This window comes from Notamacropus eugenii, chromosome 4 (genome assembly GCF_028372415.1).
Source record: "Notamacropus eugenii isolate mMacEug1 chromosome 4, mMacEug1.pri_v2, whole genome shotgun sequence".
Classification (NCBI taxonomy): domain Eukaryota; kingdom Metazoa; phylum Chordata; class Mammalia; order Diprotodontia; family Macropodidae; genus Notamacropus; species Notamacropus eugenii.
In genome coordinates, this window is record NC_092875.1 from 160,653,379 (window position 1) to 160,678,026 (window position 24,648).

Sequence of the window (24,648 nt, forward strand, 5' to 3'; positions counted from 1 at the left end):
CACATTGCAGAAAGAGAACTCAGAAAATGTCTAAGCTGAAGTGTTTACTTCCTCTTGTCAGGCAGTTCAAATAGAATTCCATGTTCTGAAGCCTGGAAAAGTCCTATATTCCAGATAACTAACTGGATGGTTTTTTACAGAAGCTAGATGGTATAATGACATCCCACAGTAACTGGAACAGACCTCTTGCTTGGTGTCATTTCACTCCATCAAAAGGTGTTTAAGGAGTTTTTGCTTTAAATTTAAGATTAATTGATGGAGACAGTATTGTCACCTAATTATGGCTAATTAAGGAATCTAGGCTAAAATAGGGTGGGTGATTTTGACTGTACTCTTTCATAAAGAACTGATGATAGGTTAAATTGTGATCTTTTTCCTGGAGTATTGCATTTGGATAGGTATCAAAGCCTTAGGCTACAGGGTTGAAACTCCAGCAAAGAAATTTTAGGCCCCTCGAACTACATTGTAAAAACTTATTTTGCCAATTCATAAGGCCAATCTTGTATGATCAGTCATTTAAATCTCATGGTGTTAGGGTTATTCTTTTATTTATATACCTCAGATTAATAAAATATATCATGCCATTTTTTATTCATACTTTTGTTTTACCTCTCTTTATTTACATCTTCTGTAGGCATCTTTTTAAAAATCTAAGTTTCCTGGTGAATCCTTGATGTATCTACGTTAATCTCTAGACAAACTTAATTTTTCACTACCATATTTCTTTGCCTGTATATCTTTAGAATTTCATTGTTCAGTGTTTTCTATCTCTCTTCTCCTGTTTTCACCTTGTGAAATGCTATTGCATTCTACTTGTCCTCCCTTTGAAATCTCCCCTCCACAAGTCTAGAGATCATATCTGGCTTTATTCTCTTTATCATCAACTATAAAATGGAGGACTCACTCCATTCAAGGTTTCTATAATCTCTACTATCCAAACCAAGTTGTTTCTTCCACTTCCTGAAAGATGACATTATCATTAAAACAAATTAAGAAGTCCTTAGATTCTCTGATTTTGTCAAATAGACAATTTGTAATATCCCAGAAAGGAGGTGGGGATAGTGGTATCATGATCAAGGAGGCAGGGCAATTCAGTTGAGGAAACAAGAAGTTAGTCACCTCTCCCATGTTTGCCTAAAGGAAATAGACCAAAGCAAGGATGCTCAGAAGTTTTGGGCTGAAGTATCAAGGCTAGTCTTTATATTGTGACAGTTGAGCTTATTGCATTTAACAGGCTGCAGATCAGGAGAGACAGATAAGACCTACGTCAGAAGACAGGCATAGCTTGGAGTCTTCTTACCTTTTTTTGGATTTACTTTAGGAAAATCTTGTACATCAGGTCATGTCACCAACTGCTTGAAGTATTAAGCAAAAACGTATCCCCAAAAGTCTGTGAAAGAGGAAGCATGATAAAAAGGGATTTATATTGGCTTTGGAGTCATAGAATTTGGATTCAAATCCTGATCCCTGTACTTTCTATCTGAGAGACCTTGGGCAAATCACATAAAGTTTCTGGACTCAGTTTTTTCTTCTATAAAATGAGGAGGCTGAACTGCATGATCTCTGAGGTTCCTTCCAGTTTTGATTCGGTAAAATATTAATATCATATTCATAGTATATGACAATATTTCTATTAGCCAACTGAATAACTCTTATCATCTGCATTAATTCATGTTGGGTTTCATGGAGAAAAGCAGTGTAGTATGAATAGTATACTGTATGTAAAGTCAAGAAAACCTGGGCTCAAATCTCACCTATGACATTAATAATGAAACCATCATCATCACTGAACCTCTCTGAGTCTTAGTTTCCTCATATGGTAAATGAAGAAAATGATATGTATAAGACCTATCTCACAGGCTTTCTGTGAAGTTCAAAAAATGTAAAGCATTTTGTATATTTTGGAGTACTTTGTGAGTGCTAGCTATTATGTCATCATGTTTTTTTGTTGTTTAGTCATTTTCAGTAGTGTTTTCTTGGCCAAGATGTTGGAGTAGTTTATCATTTATTCGATAAAGGTGTTATCTCCCTAATGATGATTAAAAGAAGGACTGGCTCACATATATACAACCCCCACCAGAAAAAAAAAACAAACTAAAAACAACAATCTGTTGAACCTCATTGCTTCCGTTTCCTGGCTACCTTCTCCCGACTCCTTGTTCCATAAAATAATGTCATATAAATCAAACAACAACTACCTCAGTGATCAATCCATCCTTTAGATTAGGGATCTCTACTTGAATTAATTTTTAAATCAAATACAATTTACTTGGAAGACCTACAAGCTTAGGTACTTTTCTGACTGATGTAACCTAATTCAATTCCTCTTTACTTGGCGATAATTGTTAGTTTAACATTCTGATTGTAAAATGCAAACAGTTTCTATATCTTGAACTTGAATTTGCACAAATGTCTTTGTTACACTAACCACTTAACTAAGGCTTTACATTGATTTTTGTCAGTGCTCAAGAACCCATTGATTGAGGTAAAGCTAATTGGCCACTCAAATAAATGGACCTGAAATCAGATAACTTTCAGTCTTTAACCAGGAAAGTCTAGTCTGGGACTTTTCAGTGGGAAAATGGGAAAAGCTGCCTAATTTCCATGAGATACACAACCTAATTCTCATTAGGCTTGCCCTGATTTATTCTAGCTTAGCTGCTGTGCATGTAAGGCAGTGCTGATTTTTATGGTTGCTTTAGAAGGTGATGGTGTGTTGAGTATGTTTATTTGTGTGTGGTATGTTTATTTTTATGGCAAAAAAAGTTGATGCCAATATCAGCTGACTGATAGAACATATATTATTTTTCCAGTAAAACTGTGTTGTTGCTTTCAAGAATCATCACTTTTACAATAGAAGTTTTATTATTCAACTTAATGGGTTATTGTTGGAGAGTGGCAACTTTTTATCCTGTTGCTTCATCTGTCAAATAAAGATGTTAGCTTTGTCTCTCAGGGAAACAGGGCCTATAAAGAGGTCTGGTTTTAAAGTCAGAATCTGATCTTCAATCACAGACCTTTAATCCTTAACTGTTCTTAGCCTCAGTTTCCTCCTCTGTTAAATGAGGGGTTGGCCCAGAATCAATAATGCAGAAGTCCCTACTAGCTCTAAAATGTAACACCTATGTGGAAGGTGAATTATTATTCAAAAATTCTCAGAAATGAGTTCATTGTTGGTCATAGGTCAGAAAGAATATTTTCATAATTCTCTAATTAAAGGAATGAAGACATTTCCCTTACTTGCTAGATATAGCCAGTCTAAAATAGTCTACATGAGTCCCTTCAGACTTTTAACAGCAGTGACAGTATGCACCATTGCCATTGGGAAGAACATGGAAAGAAGACATTCAGAAACATTGCTAGATACTTAGCATCACAAAATTCCAGAGAAGGAGGGATGCCCAGAGACCACCTATTTCAACCTATTCATAGACAGGAAGTCACTCTAAAACACTCTCCATAACTAGTCATTCAGCCCCCACTTAAAAGTCTTCATTCATAAGCAGTTCTCCCCATCTTACCCCTGCAACAAGTAAAATTCCAAGGGCACTCTGCACAGTCCAAACCTAATACATCAGCCTAAGTATCAAAGAGTTTGGTGAGTACTAGATTACCTCAAGGAATACAGTGAGCTGATTTCCATGGATCAACTCATTGGGTTCATTTGGAGTGCCCAAACCTGTAGGACAAGTAAGCAGCTTATAGTGTTCATTTCCTTACATAAATTAATACACTCTTGTTACATTGTGGTTTAATGAACGCATCATGGCAAAAATAATGAAGATGTATTACATGCAACTTTAACTGTTTCTCTTTTGTGAATGATCCCTTTTGGTACAGATTTATTTTCTCATAGTCTGGAGGAGTGAGGGATTGGGTGGAGGAGTTGATACTATTAATTCCAATAGGATAGGAATAGCGATAGGAATAGAGAGAGAGAGAGATGTATGATTTCATTGATATAGGAAATTTTGTGATGAGAAGACTCCCTTTGCCAATGTAGGATATCACCTCCTATGTAACTTAAAGTCTTAATGACCTAGTGAAGTGAAAGCTTGAAGGATTTTAACCCAGGTTTGTTCTATTTTCAGAGCAAGCTTTCTATTCACTATGCCATAAATGGCTCTCTATTAATTATATTTCATAATTAAAAGCAAAACTTTTGGGGAGAATGTGAAGTGATGGGTCTGTAATTTCAACACTGTAGGGAGCTCACAGCACTGATACAGGCTTATAGCTCCTGTAACAGAGTCTTATAGAGTTGGGTACAGGTCTTGAGAGGTCCAGTAACTAGCTCTGGTCACATACTAGTGTATATCAGAAGCATGCCTTGAAATCTGGTCTTCCTGACTCCAAGGACATCCCTTTATCTGTCATACCATCCTGCCCAGCCAAACAATGATGATGATGATGATAAAGATTTGTTTTCACAAACAAATACTATTTAAACTAAATTCTAAGATCTAAAAAATGTGTATATGAACCCGTATGTAACTTAAAGTGGACCTTCTTACATCTACCCTTTAGAAATTAAACTTTCTAGGGTTTCACTGGGCATTGGGGTGGGTCTTGGGATTTTACATCATGATGCCAGTTATTTTTCTTAAGAAGTTATTCTTTATATTAAAAAGAGCATTATGTTTCTATAATGTGGCAGTCTCCATGGTAACTGTACATTTATGGCAGAAAAACAGACTAGCCCCATGTAAATGAATATGTTAATTATGAGTACCTTTATGGACAACTGTTGCCCTGTGCCTCTTATCACTCCCTCCCTCTAGCTTTGGAAAAGAAAATCTCCCTTAATGAATGTGTGTGTGTGCGTGCGTGTGTGTGCATCTTATTTATTTATACTTGTTCAAAACTTTCTTCTCCTTTGACTGCTCCCCTCCCTAGAATTAAGACACCCCAGTGGTGCCTAAATGAAAGGTGACATTTTAACTGACAGGGAAAGGAGACTTTGGTAATCTAGCATCATTTACCAAGAAAGCGTGTAGAAAGCCACAGACCAGCTCTTGTAGACACCGCTAACCAAGAACAGGTGATTTATGGGTTAGGCCAGGGTTATCTTTGTGAATGGGAAGCAAATGTGGAAACAATTTCTTATGGACCCCATGGCAGCTACTCTGTTATCTCCAATTCCAGATTTGATTGTTTCCAGCCCATGCATGTAAACTGATTTTGTGGTAGATAGTTCTTTTTTAGGATAGATATGGGAGGATACTTGAGGTTTCTGCTGTTTTAAATAGCTTGCAGAACACCTCAAGTCATATACAGCAGGACAGTGACCCTCTGACCTCAAGGAAGTACTCATTGTACCCCCTTCTTATCCACCAAATGTGGCAGGCAGATTGATTTCAGACCCCAGAGAGAGACTCCAACACTGGAGCGGTGCTGGCTGGAGATCAGGCATCCTCTCTCTCTCTCGTATCCAGGGGAATTTTTACTGCTAAACAGTAAATCATTTGGTTCACTTGTTTTAATTATACTAGGTGACTGGGATATTTTATTTTATTGAACATACTGGCTTTGCTGTAGCCTACTTTAAAAAAAAGGCTGTAAAACTCAACTTAAACATTAGGTCACTTCTCATTTAAAAGGGTTGAAATTTTCTGCATTTCTTGAAGTTTAATTTCAAATTGGTCAAGCTTAAAGATGAATTTCATTCATAACAGCTCCTTTTTAAGAAGCCATCACTCATGAGTATGAAAATGTTCAACAATAAATTACTATCTTATCCTTAAGAGAGCTGAAACCATACCGAGAATAAATTAGGTTTGGGGAAAACCATACTTGTACAGAACACTAGGGAATTATTTCATTGTGTCCTTCCTTTACAAAGATGGCATTATCCACCACCAACAAGATAGTTGTTAGGTCTAAGTGTGTATCATGTAGTTGAAAGAACACTGAACTGGGATTCAGGAGACCAGGGTTAAATCCTGGCTTTGTCATTTACTAGGCAAGTGACCTTGGGAAAGTCTCTTTACCTCCCTGAGTCTGCTTCCTTATCTATAAAACTGGGAGAAAGGGTGGAAGAGACTTTGATTTAAATTACCTTTAGGAATGCAATGAGCTGACTGCATTTAGTTCAGTTCTGATAGCCCAAGCCCAGCTTCCAAACTCATCTAGTGCTGTTCCAATTATGTTTTTTGCTCGTGTTTCCCATTGCAGGAATGTCCTGAACCCACAGAAGGTAACAGAATCACAGAATTTTAGTGTTGGAAGAAACCTTAACAGCCATCTAGTCCAACCACACTCAATTTTTTTTTTCATTACACTATATCCAATGCAATGTCATTTAGACTCTGGAAAACTTTAATGAGAGAAAGCTTACCAATTCCTGGAGCAGCTCATCCTATTTTTGGATAATTTTCAATATTAGCAAACTTTATTCTGATATCAATTTTAAATTTTCCTCTGAAGCTGCTACTACTTGCTCATAGTACCTTCTCCAACACCAAATAGGAGTCTAATCATTCTTCAAGCTCTGAGATTTTACTGGTGTACGGAACTTCCAATAATGCAAATTGGCAGATCAATTATTCTCTAACATAAGAGCTGTCTGGGATTACAGAGGGATCTTGCCTAGAATCATCTGGTCAGCATGAGATGAGACGAGACGAGACGAGACAAGACGAGACGAGATGAGACGAGAGGAGATGAGACGAGAGGAGATGAGATGAGCTGAGATGAGACTTGAAGTCAAATCTTTCTGAAGCAAATCTTTACTATGCCATGCTACCTTGAAGAAGTTCAAACCAATCCTTCTTCTACATAAAGACCTTCAAATATTTGAAGATATACCATATCTCCTCTAATTCTTTTCTTCTTGCCTTCAGGTTAGATACACCTAATTCTTTCAAAGAGATCTCAATATAGCAAGGACTCAAGGATCCTCACTATTCTTTTTCTTTCCCTTTGAATATTTTCCAAGTTATCAATGTCTTTTCTAAACTGTGGTATCCCAAGTTGAACCCAATTAACCAGATGTTGACATTTTTGGCAGTTTTGGCTCTCTTAGATTATGTTAGTTTGTTTTGGATACCATAGCACTATATTGATTCATATTAAGCTTCTAATCTGCGAGTGACAGGGTCAGATATTTGTCAAACTTATGCCTAACCACACTTTCCATATCTTACCCTTGTGAAGCCAAGTTTTTTTTTTCAACCAAATATATATCTTTACACTTATCACCAAAAAGATGGTATCTACTTTTAGCATCATACAAGAACCCTCCTAGATGACTCTAAATGTAAAAGCTATGCTCTCTCTCCCATGTGTCGTTCCAAATCTGATGTAATGTATGGATCACTCAGAGCCTGAGGGGTCAGATAAATAATTTCTTTAATATAAATATATCCCCAAACTCCCAGATAAAAGCAACCCCCAATGTGGTTAAAATCAATCCACAGGAAAGTAAAAGGAGGAAAAAGCCACTAGTAAGGAGTTGACCAGGAAATTCCTTGTGGATACAGGAGCTCCCCACTAATGTCCTAAATTGTTTTTATATCTTCTTTGCCCATATGATCAAAAAAATGAAGATCTAGACATTTTCTTCAGGCCTCATTAACTTAAAAACCGTGTCAGAAGTATAAAAACTATAACTTTTGATACAGAGCAAGAAACCAAGAAGTCCAACAAGCCTTTTGAATTAATAGTTGAAAATGCTGATCCCTAGTGTTCATTTGAAAGCCTGCTACCAAGTACCTCGATGATCCAGGAAGGCACACAAAGGTACACAAACCATCCCACAGTTCTACAGATGAAAATCTGTCTTTCTTCCCCTTTTCTAAGAACAAACAATCAAACAAACAAAAAAAACCCACAAAAAACAAAACAAAAAACCCTATCTAGTAACGTGTTTAACTTCCCTTCCTTTAATAGGGAAAATTTCAACTGTATGATCTACTCCATGGGTTTTGTGCCACAATAGACAAAGCCTATGTGAAATCCATTCTAGAGTCTTTATTGGCAAACTTTAAGTTAAAGTATTCAATTGGAAAATTAGTCACAGCTGCCTCCTTGAGAAAAGGTAGTTTGCCTCATCCAGTATCATTGTTCCAGGATGTTGAAAGAGCCACAGCTGTATTATAAGTAGTACTTCCATACCTCTCATATTATGGTTGACATTGCTTTTCTAGGATACAAAAATGCTGTAAATATAGTCCAAACTATGTACCCAGGGGTAAGGAAATGAACTTTCCCCAACTCATCCCAAATTTTAAGCATGTATAATAACTATGCCTTAAAAACTGGGTCAAGTCTTATATGAGGAAGAAATGGGCTTGTAAATTATTGAATATAAAGTTATTCAATGAAATTAATAAGTGAAATAAATATAATAATAAATGAAATAAACCTATTAAGTATTATTGCTTTTGATAGGTAATGTATAGTGAATGAAGAAGACCTAGATTCAAATAGTGAATATTCCACTTATAGCAATTTGACCCCAAGTAAATCATAACCTCTATTGTCCTCAATTTCTTTATCTGTAAAGTGAGGGATTTGGGTCTGTTGATTTCTAAGGTCCAATCTCATTCTAAATTGATTATTCTAACTCATCCTCTTCAGAGTTCTCTGTAATTTTCCTTACTGATTTTCCTTGGCCACCAGTCCTCTATGTGTGTCAAGTAATCTCATCAGTCATAGTGGTTGCTGGAAATAATTTTCTCGGAGTAAAAGAGAGGCTGAAGTATCTTAAGAGGTGGAAGCTGCTAGGATAGAGGAACTTGGGAATCTGGGAGCTTTTTCAAAGAGGAGATCCATAGTGTAGACTCATGCTAAAGATGAAAGCTGAATGCAAGTGGAGAAAGTTACTACTAAGTACTGACTATATTGTGTGTAGTTGGATCCTTACCTGGCTCACTGATCTGCTCAGTGATCAGCCTGGACAGAACATACTGTTTTCCTGAATGTTCTTCATGGTGCTGTTGGGAACTAGTGAATTTATTTCTAGTCTTTACTCTCCCACCTTCTCCCTAGTTCACAGCTGTCTACCTAACAGACATCCCTAATTGTTTTGGAATTTCCTGCTCTTTTAAGCCTTATTTATTTGATGTTTCTAGTTTTATACTGGGCTTTGTTTCTAGATAAAGATAAACTGACTTTTATTGCTTTCTGAACACTTGGCACAAAGGAGTTGATAAAAAAGAGAAATGATGGGTAGAGAGATTTTTTTTTTTTTTTTTTAGTGTACTGGTTTTGGTAATTTGTGCAGGGCCACAGTGGCTTTGCTCAGGATGGGGATGATACAGTAAGGGAAAGCTTTGTTCTTGGTGGTCTTCCAGCCGTGAAAAGTAGGAAATGGAAAAATAGACTAAAGAGATTCTGTTCCTCTGGACTACATGTATTTCCCGTACAGCTTTCTAGTCATAAAGCAGGGCTCCCTTCTTGGGCCAGCTTCATAAAAGGATTGATCCTATTCCTGTCATGGAGAGGGGACAATTCAGGGTTTCCAGGTCTTTGGGAGACAAGGGATAAGCTGGTCCAAAGCAAAGAATGTGTTCCTTCATATCAGTATAGAAAAAAAGGTCTGGGGCTTCAGTGGAAACTGGAAGAATGCCTCTGCCACCATGTTGGATATGGAGAAGTTTTGAATACTGTGGAAAAATTCACTTACCTTGGCAGTGTACTTTCCAGGGATGTACACACTGACAATGAGGTTGATACACACATTTCCAGAGCTAGCGAAGTGTTTGGGAGGCTCCGAAGAAAGGTTTGGTGAGAAGAGGTATTAGACTGACTACCAAACTAAAGGTCTACAGAGCTGTTGTGCTGACCTCATTGTTGTATGCCTGTGAAACATGGACAGTTTACCAGCGCCATGCAAGAAAACTGAATTGCTTCCATTTGAACTGTCTTAGGAAGATTCTGAGGATCACCTGGCAGGATAGGGTACCAGACACTGGCTCAAGTTGAACTGCCAAGCATTCAAACTATGCTTCTGAGAGTGCAACTCCAATGGGCTGGCCATGTTGTTAGAATGCAGAATACACACTTGCCAAAATGACTATTCTATGAAGAACTCACATGGGGCAGGTGATTAATCACATGGTGGTCAGAAGAAGGGATACAAGGACATTCTCAAGGTCTTTCTCAAAAACTTTGGATTTAACTGTGCAACATGGGAGACACTGGCACAGGACTGCTCAGCATAGTGTGCCCACATAAGAAAAGGTGCTGTACTCTATGAGCAAAGCAGAATTGAGACAGGACAAAGTAAATGTAGGATGTGCAAATTTAGAATATCTACCCCAAATATTCACATGGACTATGCCCAGCCTGTGGTAGAGCATTCTGAGCTTGTATTGGTCTGATCAGTCACAGTCAGATAGACTGAAACTTCACTTTATTATAGTGATATCATTTTGGTCCTCTTCAAAAACAAGGGACAAAATCAACCAGATATCATCTATCACTCTCATTTTATATATGAAAAAAGTGTGTCCCAGAGAGAGGTATACAGTCCCTCATTCTTACTCATAGTAATACCTGTGAGTCATTTATGAGAGGGCCTAGTTGTCTCCCTTTATTTCGGCCTCAGAGTCTAAGAATATAACCTCCAAAGTCCCAATTGCCTTTCACAAGCTATAGAGCTATCATTAAAAGTTTAATAGCTATATTAAGTATAGTTTCATAGGCCTGGTATGGTACAATGGAGAATGCTGAATTTAGAGTCAGGGGACCTAGGTTTAAATTATGGCTCTATCATATGCCATATGGCATTGGAAAAGTCACTTAACTCTCTGGGCCTCTATAAAATATAGGAGTTTGATTAGATGTTCTCCAGCTCTGAATTTATGATGCTATGTTTCCAACTTGTTTTTAGAATTATTGTAAATTAATATTATCTGAATTTTTAAACCTCTTCCATATTTTAGCTTGCATTGCTTTTCAGAGTGAAAAAAGTATGTAATTTTCTGATCTTTTGTAATTTTATGATTAACCCATTAAGAAATAATAAAATATGATTTTCTTATTGGTTAGAATTCATATGTAAATGGTCTCAGGACACATAACTATCCTGCTAGTATTCTTTTCATTTAATCATCTGTGGACTATTGTGCAAGCAGATAAAATGAGTGTTTTTTTGTTTTTGTTTTTTAGTAATTCCATTAATTAAATCCTAATTAAATATTATTATGTAAGCTTCTAGTGGTGGTGGCTTGAAGTCAGAATCCAGCCACTGATACTGAGACTAGTTGTGTGACCTTGAGTAAGTCATTTAACCTCTGAGTGCTCCCTAGGCAACTCTAATAATTCTTTTCATTTCAGAGCAGTTGCTAATACTACTAAAAGAGGAAGTTGCCTCAAAAGGGAGTTTTTTTTTTTAATGTTTAACAATCACTGCCATACAATTGAGATTTTATCCCCCCCACACCTACCCCCCACTACCCCCCTCCCTCCCCACGACTGCATACAATTCTGTATAGGTTCTACATATACTTTCCTATTGAGTATATTTTCACTATAGTCATGCTATGTAGTCGGACTAAAATAAATGAAAGAAATCATCTAACAAATCAAAACATGATACACAAAAACATACACATACACAAACATGATCTGCTACATTTTGCGAATGACTTCCATATTTCTTTCTCTGAGTGTGGAAGGCATTTTGCCTTGAGAACCACCATTGGGATTTTTTTTTTTTAAGAAGTTCTTGCATTATTAAGAAATTCCAAGTCTACCAGAAAAAACTCTCGCACACTGTGGTCGTTGCTGTGCACAAAGTTCTCCTGGTTCTGCTCCTTTCGCTCAGCATCAGGTCATAGAAGTCCTTCCAGGGCTCTCTGTAATCTTCCTGTTCATCATTTCTTATGGCACAATAGTACTCCATTACCAAAAGGGAGTTTGAAGGTTCGTTATTTATAGAGCTCTTTAAAATTTTCCAAGTTCTTTATATCCATTAGTGCTCATCTCCTCTATGCCCAGGACATGTTATCTTTAAACATTTATTAAATACCTACTATGTGCCAGGCACCGTGCTAAGTGTTGGGGATACAAAGGCAGCAAAAAGGAACTTCTAGTCTAATGGGGAGACAGCGAGTAAACAAGAAGGAGTACACACAAAGAAAGCCATATACAAGATAAATAGTATGTACTGGAAGAGGGAAGGCATTGAAGTTAAGAGTCTGGGTAAGGTCTCCTGTAGGAGGTATGATTTTAGTTGTCATCTCCAGTCATCCTGATCTATATCTCGCTACTGGACCCAGATGGCTCTGGAGGAGAAAATGAGACTGGTGACTTTGCACAGCCTTCCCTCACTTAAATCCACTTCACTTGCGTGTCATGGCTTCACCTCCCTGATGTCATTGTCCTCTTTGAAAACAAAGGATGAACAAATACAACAGAACTATGAAGTAGCATTTCAGCTCTGTGGCTCAGTTGGAGTATTGGACCTCGAGTTGAATTCAAATCCAACCTCACATACTTATTAGCTATATGACCCTTGGGAAGTCACTTAACTTGTTTGCCTCAGTTTCCTTGATTGTAAAATGAGGATAAAAATAGCAACCAAGTTTTCAGGGTTGTTGTGAGATCAAGTGAGTTAATATTTGTAAAGTGCTTAGCACTCCCCTGTCCCCTAGATTTGTCTTTTTCCAGCCTCATGCGATATCCTCTGCTTTTAGTTTTCTGTTGGGGATTTAGTGCTGACCCATTGTAGTTAAGTAGAGAATTCAAATCCTGCTTTATCCACTTATCAGGTGTGTTAACACAGGCAAGTCACAACCTCTGCTTGCCTCAGTTTTCTCATCTGTAAAGTGGAGATTTTAATAGTGACAATAATAATTAATAATAAATACCCATCTTCCAGGGTTGTTGTCAGGATCAAATGAAAGAATATTTCCAAAGTGCTTTACAAACCTTAAAGCATTATAATATAAATGTTAGATTCATGTGTAAGCCTAGATTTGTATAATAAAAGGACCATCTCATGGTTTCATAGATTTCTGAGCTGGGATAGATCTTAAGGGTCACTTCTTCCAACCCCTTCATTTTACAAAGGAAGAAGCTGCAGGAAGAAATGTGCCTTTACACAGGGAGGCAAGCTGGGATTTGGGTTGGCGTGTTCTGACTCCAAATTCATTACTTTGCACTATATTGATTTCTGTGTCTTAAAATCTAGAAGAAGGTAAAAATACTCATGCATAATATGAGATCATATGTCCAGACCAACATTTTCCAATTTAATCTTCCCCCCACCCACCAATAAAATCTTCACAACTATAGGAGAATAAAAATACAAAAAAATACATGAAAAAGTATATCCTCAGACACAAAACAAAGTACTAATAAAATTGCTATGGTAGCAGCAGACTGGCTGTTGAATGGGGAGAGATTGAGTCAATTACAGGACTAGCAGAGGAGGTCTCCTATTCAGACGACCCTCAGTATCTCAGACTTTCTAGGGGTGGCTAGTTATGATATGGAATGTACCTGAAAAACTCATTCCTCTCCCCAAAAGGGTTCATCAGAGTGTGATCCTGAAAGTAGACTATTTTCTGCTCCTGCTAATGGATCATATTTTCACATGGCCCTATTGAAAGGTCTCAAACTGTAAAAAATCCTATCCTCACAGATAATGGGATATTCTTGCCAGCCTTCCAGCCCTCATTATTAACAGTTGGTAAGTAAATGGAATGGAGGTGGGGGTCTCCAATGATTGCATTCTCCGTGTCCTGTTATGCAGGGCTCATGTTAGGCCTGCCATTTGAAGTATCTCAGAGCTAATTGCATTCGAGCTGTCAGGGATTTTACCTTAGAGTCTTTCAATTAGCCTGGCTTTGTAAAGGTACTCTAATTTTGTTTCCAGGACATGTGGATGCAAGTTAAATCTGGAAATTTTTGTCCTGAAGGTATCTGTATCAACCACCATCCTAGTTTCTTCATTTTTGGAGGCATCCTGCTAAATGTTTTTCATTTATCGCATCTTTTGGCAGAGATGGAGTGATCTCTGACATTTTGTCGAGTTTTCAGGAGAAGAGAATTTGATGATTAGACATTTTGGGACCAATTTATTGGTCATGTAAGTAATTTGATTTTATAAAATAAAAAAAAAAAGTTTTATTTTTTTGTTTTCCCCTGAGTTCCATGAAGAATGGTTGAAATACTGTAAACAGACCACACTGAGCCTTCTGTCCATCCATCCATTTGCCCATCTATCTATCATCTATCTTTCTATTTCCCTTTCTGGAAAAAAGAATGAGTTTTTTCAGGCACATTTCACATCATAACTAATCTCTCTTAGACTGAGATACATCAATGCAAGGACCTAAAACAACTCCACAGGACTCATGGTGGAAAATGCCATCCACATTCAGAGAAAAAGCAATGGAGTCTGAATGCAGAACAAAGCAAACTATTTTTTTTTGTTTTGTCTTTTTCATCCTCATGGTACCTCCCATTTGTTCTAATTCTTCTACACAACATGACTAATGTGAAAATATGTTTAATGGGAATGTATATGTAGAGCTTCTATCAGATTGCATGTCATCTTGGGGACAGGGTAGGAAATGGAAGGGGGAGAAAATTTAAAAGTTATGGAAGTGAATGTTGAAAACTATAAATAAATTGACTTAAAAAATAAAAGAAGAAAGTATTCCACTAAAAAAAAAAAGGCTGAGATACTAGTTTGTCACATTAGGAGACTTGGTCTACTAAGCCTCTACTTGATGTGATATTTCCATATTCTCTCTCTCTCTCTCTCTCTCTCTCTCTCTCTCTCTCTCTCTCTCTCTCTCTCTCTCCATATCTGTATTTATATATGAAAAACACTTTCCTTGTAACAGCCCCATCAGATAGGGAGTGTTATTGTGTTATTGTGATTATCCTCATTTTACAAATGAAGTAAACTGATGCTACCGTCTCACAGCATAATCAATATTTGATTTTAGTTCTAATTCCCAGTCTAGTACGTTTTCCATTATTGCTTTCTGCTCAGTAAAAGTATTGGAGATATCACCTGCTCCACTGACTCCAAATAATTTCAGTCAGTATTCTGTGATATTATTAATAAAATGTGCCTTTGGTTCTGTTTCTCCAAAAAAGTACACCTATTTGGGAGTTTCAGGAAGGCTCTGGAATTTGCAAGAAAATTCTAGAAATATTACTGGCTCTGGAAGTAATACACCTGTTATACGAGTACATAGCACAGAAGGTAAGTTCAGATTGGAGTTCTCCTTTTGGTAAAGTAAGCCCAAATTCTTGTACTAAGAAATTTGACCATTTTGTTTATGTGAATATGCACTGTCCAATAAAAACAACTGGGAAGGAGTAATGTTATTGTGCCTTTGACTGGACTAATCAATGAACTCTAGTGACTCCAAGAGAAAATATAAAATTGTTTTCAAGATAAAATATAAAATCCTCCATTAGGTTTTCAAAGTTCTTCATAGTCTTGCCCTGGTTATTATGTAGTTGTGTGTTCATCCTTTGTTGCCACAGACTATGCCACCATAGAAATAATGATATGACTTGCACTTGACTTTGTTTTTTTTTTGAGTGGGGGAGGGTTGTGCAGGTCACCAACCTCACTTTTCCCCCAGAGCTTCTGAATCCAGTGACCAGATATTCACCAGGTTGACTGGAGATGACCCAGGATGTGACAATTGGGGTTAAGTAACTTGCCTCCTGACTCCTGGACTGGTGCTGTATCCATTGCATCACTTAGCTGCAGGACATGAGCTCAAATCTCACCTCAGACCCTTGACACTCACTAGCTGTGTGACGTTGGGCAAGTCACTTAACCCCAATTGTCTCATCCTGGGTCACCTCCAGACATCTTGATGAATATCTGGTCACAGGATTATTATGTAATAAGTGTTTAATGAATTGTTGTTTTCTTGACTCTCTCTACCTCACCTCTAAGATCTTTGAGAGCAAAAGCGATTTCATTTTTGTCTCTGTATTCATTCACTCATTCGTTCATTTATCCATCTACTTATTTATTCATTCATTCACTCATTCATTTATTTATCTATCCAGTCATTCATTCATTGTTTTCCATTTATTTATTTGATACTGGTTCTCCCTATCTGGCTTATCCTGGAAGTACAGAGGTTACTCACAGCTGGTTCCACTACTGACTGATGTAGAAGCTTTGTTTTTCTCCATTTTCAACCTGGGTGTGTTTGCCACTCTTTAGGTGACTTGGCAGCTCTCACAGCTCTTCACTCATCATATTGATTGATCCTGGACTTGGTGCCAGTGCAGCTCGAAACTCTGAAACTCAAAGATACACAAGCATCAGCTTTCCAGATAGCTGATATCCTAGTCACTTATTTTTGTATTCTTAACAATAGGTACTTAAAAAATGATTTTTGAATTTGTTCTTGTTCTTCATGCTGAAAGAGGATGAAAATGACATCACTATGTTGGAATCAAGGTACAGTGTGTCTCCCTGTGGTTGATTAAACCAACACAAGCTCAGAAGGTTGTGCCACAGGTTGAGCACAAATAGTCCCCATGAACATTTGGAGAGATTTGTTCATCTCATGCTCCTTTTGAGCTACTACAATTCTGCTTTGTTCACAGAGCACGGTGCCTTCTTTGATGAAGGCACACCTATAATCATTCAAAATTCTTCAGAAAGACCTTGAGCTTACTTCTTCTGACCTCTATGTGAGTGCTTGCCTTCTGTGAGTTCTCAGTAAAATAATCTTTTAGGCAATTGTAAATTTGTCATTTGAACAATGCCACAAGCCCATCAGAGTTGTGTTTTCTGCAATATAGTTTGCATGCTTAGATGTTCTTCTTGAGAAAGGACCTCAGTGTCTGGTTCCTTGCTAGGTGATCCTTCTAAGAAACTTCAGATGGAAGTTATTTGGTTTCCTGACATGGTGCTGCTATATTCCAGTTTTTGCAGGCATATAACAATGAGGTCAGCACAATGGCTCTATAGACCTTCAGTCTGTTGGCAGCCTAATACTTCTTTCCTCCCACACTTTCCTTCAGAGTCTCCTGAATACTGAGCAAGCTCTGGCAATGTGTGCATCAATCTCATCATCTGTGTATATCCCTGGAAATTATATTGCCAAGGTAGATGAACTTATCCATAGCGTGTAAAAATCTCTCTATTTGCTGTAACTGATCATTCCATGTATGAATAGTGTGGTACTCGTTGGTGGAGAACTTCTGTTTTCTTGGTGTTAGTTGTTAGACCAAAATTAGTACAAGTAGCAAAGAATCAATCCATAATCTGTTGCAGCTCAGCCTCAAAGGCTGCAGTGAGGGCACAAACATTTGCAAACAAAAACTCACATACCAACTCTCTCTCTACTTTAGTCTTGGCTTGTAGCTTTTTCAAGTTAAATCTTTTGTTGTCAGTATGGTAGTTGACCCCGATGCTATTTTTGTCCTTATTGAAGGTGTCTGACAACATTGCTGAAAGCATTATTCCAAAAAGCAGGGAAGCAGGCACACAGCCCTGCTTCTCTTCATTGGAGACTGGAAAAGTAGGGGTATATTGTCCATTATCCAGAACCTGTGCAAGCATGCTGTCATGGAACTGGTGTACAATACTGATGAACTTCTCCAGGCACCCAATTTTTGCCATGATCTTGCAAAAGTCATCATGACTGATAGTATCAAAGACCTTGCTCGTATTGAAGACCATTGTGTATAGACCTCGGTTCTGCTCCTGGCATTTCTCATGGAGTATTAACCATTCTTTGGTCCTTCCTTGAAACCACATTGACTCTTGGATAGATAATCATCTTCAGATGAAGGATCAGCCTATTAAGGAGGACTCTGGCAAGAATCTTTCCAGTAAGGATTAAGAAAGGAGACCCTCCCCACCTAACTAGCCCCCCCATTATTGTCACAGGTCAATCTATTTCCTTTTCATTTTTAGAGATGGACAATGGAGGTGTCCTTGAACTCCTGTGGGGAGTTTATCCTTCTCTTGCCACATAAAAAGATTTCAGTCAGCTTTTGTATGAGCAATGGGCTGCTTACCTTTTAAATCTCAGCTGGAATTGAATCAGTACCAGGCTCTTTGTCACACAAGAGAAACCTAGTGGCATTCAAAACCTCTTCAGTTGGAAGCTTGACTAGAGAGAGATTGACTTTAACCTGAGGTGTAAGTCAGTGACTTAAGAAGCATTGTTTGATGATGGTATATTGAGAATGCTATGGAAGAGCTCAGCCCATCTCTCCAGGATCTTGGCTCTGTTAATACCAAGTAGTTGAGATGCACCATGGGGTCTTTGGTCCAGCAATAGCCCTCAGGGCACCATAAAAATGCTATGTAGAAATGAATTCCATCTGCCTTCTTATTAAGCCACTTGTACCTTACTTTTGATGGAATTAAATGTTGTCTTCTGAGATATGGATGAAATATCCTGCAGGTAAATCCTGTGGAGTTCTTGTTTTTTGCTTAGCAGCTTCTAAATTTCCCTGTCACTTTCATCATACCAATGTTTATGTTTTTGAGTCTTTGGGCCCAGGTATGTACATGTGGTGGTATACACCAAATCTCTGAAAACTGCCCATTCATTTTTCTGGCCCACTTTTGTCAGCTATGTGTTGGTTCATTTTTTCCTCCAAGTTAGCAACAAACTTTACTTATGAAGAAGTACTCTAATCTGTTGACATGAAGTCTTCTGGTGATCATCTTGCCTTGGGGCCACCTCTTTCACTCAATCTGAATGTGTAAGTTAGAGAGGATGTCTATGATCAGTCCAGCATTCTGTGTCACACAGTGTCATCATCTGTCTCACAGCCTGTCAGTCTCTTCCACCAATGACATAATCTATTAAATGCTGATGTTTGTTGTGATGGATGCACTCATGAAGTTTATTGTATTTAAATAAATAGAAGATAGTGTTGATGATGAGGTCATGAGATGCACAAGTCTTCAAGAATAAATAATCATTGCTGCTACTGTTTCTGACTCCATAGTTCCCAAGGATTCCCTGCCATGTCTGATAGTCTGTACCTACTTTGGCATTAAAGTCACTCAGAATTATAAGCTTGTCCTCTTGATGATGGTCTCCAGGTCTTCATAAATTTTTTCTTTAACCTCATCATGTTGGGTTCATCATGTTGGGAGCGTATACACTGATGATGATGGCATGGTACTTTTCCTACAGGTGGCAATCAAATGGTCAAGAGCCTGTCATTCAATCCTTATAGGCATACAAGTTTATTGACTAGATTAGTTTAGACTGTGAAACCTCTACCAGCTTCACCACTCTCCCTGTGGCCACTTAAGAAAAATGTGTGTCCAGCTCTGACTTCATTAAGCTGACATTCATTTGCCAGTCTTGCTTCAGAGCTGCTACTTGAATGTATACATTCCATATACTGATGGTGAGTGGAATCATCCTTGGAAAAATTTTTGTGTTTTGACCACCGGATAGGTTTGCTGCCTGCCACAGCAAGCAGAACAGGGTTAGATTGGGTGAATTAGACTTTTTTATGGAACATTTTATTTCTTTATGCCAGGAGGTGAGCAGTGTAGTTCTTTAAAAAGGCTGTTCAGACATGCAGGGGGTTGCTGTATCCCATTGCTGCTTCAGTCCAGTGAGAAGATGACCCTACAACCTGGGTGGCCTGTGTGCAGGATTATGACTGCAGCTTCCAGTATATCTGCACTTGCTGTTTCATAATTTGCCCTTTGCCAAAGGACTTTGAGTAGACAAAATGGTAAAATGGTATGGGTGATGTTAAGATTTAAGTGAGTCATATTTGCATGAAATTGTTGGCTTTACTCTCTCTTCCAGAGTCATCAGAGTCCAGGGGCAATACAAAAAGGCAAGATGACTGACAATGGCTTGGGATGCAACTTGGCAACTTCAGTTCTAACTAGACTCTTAGAGCTCCATAATGCCTGCTTCAGCCACCCTCATAATCTTTAAACAAATCATTCTCATTCATCTATTCCACTAGGGGAAGTCTTTACATGCTTTGGATAGACATCCCTTTAACTCACCAATGGATTTGAAACTGGTTGGCTACCCTCACTCAACCTGGTTTAGCTCATCTACAGAAACCATTTATTGTGGTGTGGCTGCTGCACATGCTACAGTTTGTTGGAGCCATAGGTATGAGCTGGGTGACTGGTTGGACAACAAAAGTGAAAAGCAGACCTGGAAAGGGCTTGCCAGCCCCTCCACCAAAGGTAGTAGTATTTCCTGATTACCCATACACTCCTTTTTTTGAATTAAGGAATAAATAAAGCTTAAATTGATTGTCCTTTGAAGCTGGGTGCAAAACAAGGGATTTTAAATTTTGTTTTCCCCTCAGGAAGACAAACTCATTGGTAACTATTTTTTAAAGATTTAATTTTGATGTTTTGAATATGATTTAGATTTTTTGCAGGTTGCTCAAGTATTTTTGTGCATCTTTGATTGAATGTTTTTGTTTTGTACTGGTGCCCAGAGGCAATTATTGTGAAAGGTTCAGTTTTACAAGAAGAAATAATAAACAAGAGAGTGCTAAAGCAGGAGATGTGGTTTATTTTTGTTTTTGTTTTTCTAGGATGAGGTGAAATAGGACAAATCAAATCCAAACCTTTTCCCTTGTTACCCATGGAACCCTATCATCTCAAGGACAGCAGTAGGAGGCAAAAAGATGTTATGGAAACACCAATGAACATAGGCAAATCATTTAACCTCTCTAAGGCATTATCTCCTCATCCAAAAAATAAGGAGAAAAAATATATCATCTTTCTCATAAGGTTGTTGCAAAGATCATACTTGCCAACATTAAAGCACAGTGTAAACCTGAGCCATATTTCTTTAAGATGCTGACCTCATTATGGTGCCCAGCATAGGCACGCTGACAAATGGTATTTGACAATGAAAAAATTCACAGCTTTGATGACCACTGTATGCACTCAACCAAGGGACAGACAGGACTTATCTCTAGGATTTTATTGATATAGGGAATAAGGAAACATTTGATGGTTTTTATATTGTTCTTACCTTTGTCATCAGTAAACATATCATAAAGGAAGAAAGGCATTGCTGTAATATGGACAGATATTTGCATGAGAATATATGCATATATGCATGTATGTGCATTATGTGTGCTTATTTTATATACACATATATTATTAGGTATATATGTGAATATATGCATGTATTATATGTATATTATAGAGACTCACATGTGTGCAGTTGTATGTGCACACACATGCATGTGTATATGTGTGTGTGTGTGTGTGTCCACATAAGGACTAGACCTGTGATTTCATTGATTTTGTGTATTATCTGCAGAGGAAATTCCCTCAACCAATGAAGTTTGGCAGTGTCTCTTCAGCTTACAGTCTTAGAATGTAGTCTGGAGTCAACAAATTAACAATTTGCCAGATACAAGAAGAATTGAAAAGACAAAGATAAGCAAAAAGAAAGACAATCTCTCCCCTCAAGGTGCTTACATTCTAATGGGTGAGGATAGCATATAAAAGAAAGCTGAAAAGATGAATGGGATTAGAGGAAGAAGGTTCTGTTTGTCTTGGAGGACCATGACATCAGGGAAATGATGACATGACTTGCAGTTGACTTTGATTTGAGTGAGGGAGGACTGTGCAAGGTCACCAGCCTCACTTTTTCTTCCAGAACCATCTGGATCCAGTGGACAGATATCCATCAAGATGACTGGAGATGGCCCAGGATGTAATGGGAGACCCTGGTCCTTTTAGTTTAAGGCCTTTTCAGGTACTCACTTAGAGTGAAGTAACACTCATTCAGTGAATAGACCTCTTTAAGAAGTAGTCAACGGATGGGCCCTCTAATTAGAAAAAAAGAAAAAAAAAATCAAGCTCTAGAGGGAAAGACCCTCAGGTTTGCTGTTTTAAAGAGAAACAGTTACCATTGACATTCACTCTAAGCCTGGAGGGCCCAAAATATAGACATCAAGTGGAGCTTGGGCAAGGACTTATTGTGGTCCAATTTATGGGCTTCAGAGTAAACTAGGTTTAAGGTTTTGTGAGGGAGACAGAAAAAGACAGAAAGACAGAAAGAAAGACAGACAGAAAGAAAGACAGACAGAAAGAAAGACAGAAAGAAAGAAAGACAGACAGACAGAAAGAAAGAAAGAAAGAAAGACAGACAGAAAGAAAGACAGAAAGAAAGAAAGACAGACAGACAGAAAGAAAGAAAGAAAGAAAGAAAGAAAGAAAGAAAGACAGAAAGAAAGAAAGACAGACAGACAGACAGAAAGAAAGAAAGAAAGAAAGAAAGGCAGGAAGGAAGGAAGGAAGGAAGAAAGAAAGAAAGAAAGAAAGAAAGAAAGAAAGAAAGAAAGAAAGAAAGAAAGGAAGGAAGGAAGGAAGGAAGGAAGGAAGGAAGGAAGAAAGAAAGAAAGAAAGAAAGAAAGAAAGAAAGAAAGAAAGAAAGAAAGAAAGAAAGAAAGAAAGAAAGAAAGAAAGAAAGGAAGAAAGGAAGGAAGGAAGGAAATCTAGTTGGTAAACCTCAAGTTAACTCGGCAGCTTTTGGCCATCAAAATTTACATTCCTTTGGAGAGGAGGAGAAGGAGAGGGAGAGCACAATATGAGTTACTCAACTAATTGGGTCCCCATTCAGGCAGCTAGGTCTACTCACAGGTTGTGTTTGTCATTCATTTTCTTACTTCTTAAAGAGATCTATCACTGAACGGGTATTATCTCACTCTGAGAACCTGAAAAGACCTTAGCCTAAAAGGACCAGGGTCTCCCATTGCATGCAGAGCCATCTCCAGCCATCTTGATGAATATCTGCCCACTGGACCCAGGTGGTTCTGGAAGAGAAAGTGAGTCTGGTGACCTTTCACAGACCTCCTTCCTTCAAATCAAAGTCAACTGCAAGTCATGTCATCATCTCCCCAATGTGAAGGGAATGAAGATACCAGAGTAGATCCTGGAGAGGACTGAAACCTTGACTGGCCTGGGCACTTTCCTTATTCCTTAAAATGGTGATTCTGAGAGGAAATGACCAATCATAAGAAGCAGTTTGGGCAATGGAAAGAACTTCCAGGGAGAGACAGCTAGGAGCAGAGGGGAGCTCTATGGTGACAAAGATACTATGATGTAATGAAAGAAGTCTAGAGACTCAGGCGTGGAGCCCAGAAATGAGTGAAGACATTGTTGGCTTGGGCACTCTTTAAAATGTAAGTTCTGAAAGGACCTTTCCAGTTTCAACTTCCTATTCCTATAATCCCCAAAAGAAGGGAATTAAAACTGGGTAAATATTCTATATAAGAGGTTCCTCAACTGGGTTCTGTGAACTTAGGTTTTTTAAAAATATATTTTTGATAACTATATTTCAATATATCCAGTTTCCTTTCATAATTTTCTGTATTTAAAAATAGTATTCAAAAGAAAGGCCCATAGACTTCACCTGACTACCAAAATGAGAAGTTCATAAAACAAAAAAAAGTTTAAGAATTCCCATCTACGTACTTTTATAATTATTTATATTTAATTTATAAAATAAAACAAGCATTTCCATAACATAGTAGAATAAAAAGATTGTATGTGAAACTACAAATCTATTACAACTTGACATTCTTTTTAAATATATAGTCGTTACCATGTAAATTTCTTTTTTTCTTTTTTCTTTCCTCCCCCTTCCTGCCCTAAAGATTAGGCACAAATACACACACACATATGTATATATGTATACATATATATGTAAAACCATTCTAGACATACTTCTATTTATGAGTTCTTTCTCTGAATGCAGACATTGTCTCCCTTCAAACGCCCTTTGTAGTTAATTGAGGTATTTATAATAGTCAAAATGTCATAGTTGTTTGATGTTCTTAAAACAAGTTGCTGTGTACAATATTCTCTTGGTTCTGCTGATTTCACTCTTCGTTATTTCATGCAAATGTATCCATGTTTGGAGATGCTCTATTTTACCGCCACCCAATCAAAGGAAGTCAATCTGAGGGCTTTTCTGATGCTGACAGTATGAAAATAGTTTTGCTGTAGATTAATGATATAACAATAATTTAGTCTAGAGTCTCTAAATATTTTCTCTCCCTATGACTGCTGTTAACTCTGTAGCCCCCTAAAAAACCTCAACCTATCCTACAAGTGATCATCTGGCTGGCAGTCTTTGCCTGCCCTTCCCTCCCCGCCTTCAACTTTTTTTATTAAAGAAGATATTGCAGAAAGTAAGATGGGTTAGGTCCCAAGAGGCTCAGACAGAAACTTTTTATGAGTTAACTGAAGGGTTATTTATATTCTCTACATTAGAATGGGAAACTTTTTAGAAAACTGCATGAAAGTAGTCTGGGTAGAGGCAGGTTTGACTATAACCTTTAATAGCCACGGCATGTCACCACATTGTGAGGATAAACCTTATTCTCTGGGGATTTACCTGGATGAAAACAATCAGGCAACTGTACAAACACTAAAAACACCTGCACATCCCAACAATTTAACAGTGCCAGCACCAAATAGTTCTTCTCATTCATCTGAAAGAATGTTCCCAGCTAATCCTCTCTTGGGGACATAGATAAGCATTCTGAAGCTAATACATACTTAACATAAATTTAAAATAAAGCAGAAAAGGGATTTTACAGCAGACTACAGTATTTACTTAACTTTTGGGTTCCTCATCTCATTTCAGAGTTTTCATTGTTGAAAAGAAAATATTTTCATATTATTGTTCTGAAGAGGCCAGTAACCCCAGCACTATAAAC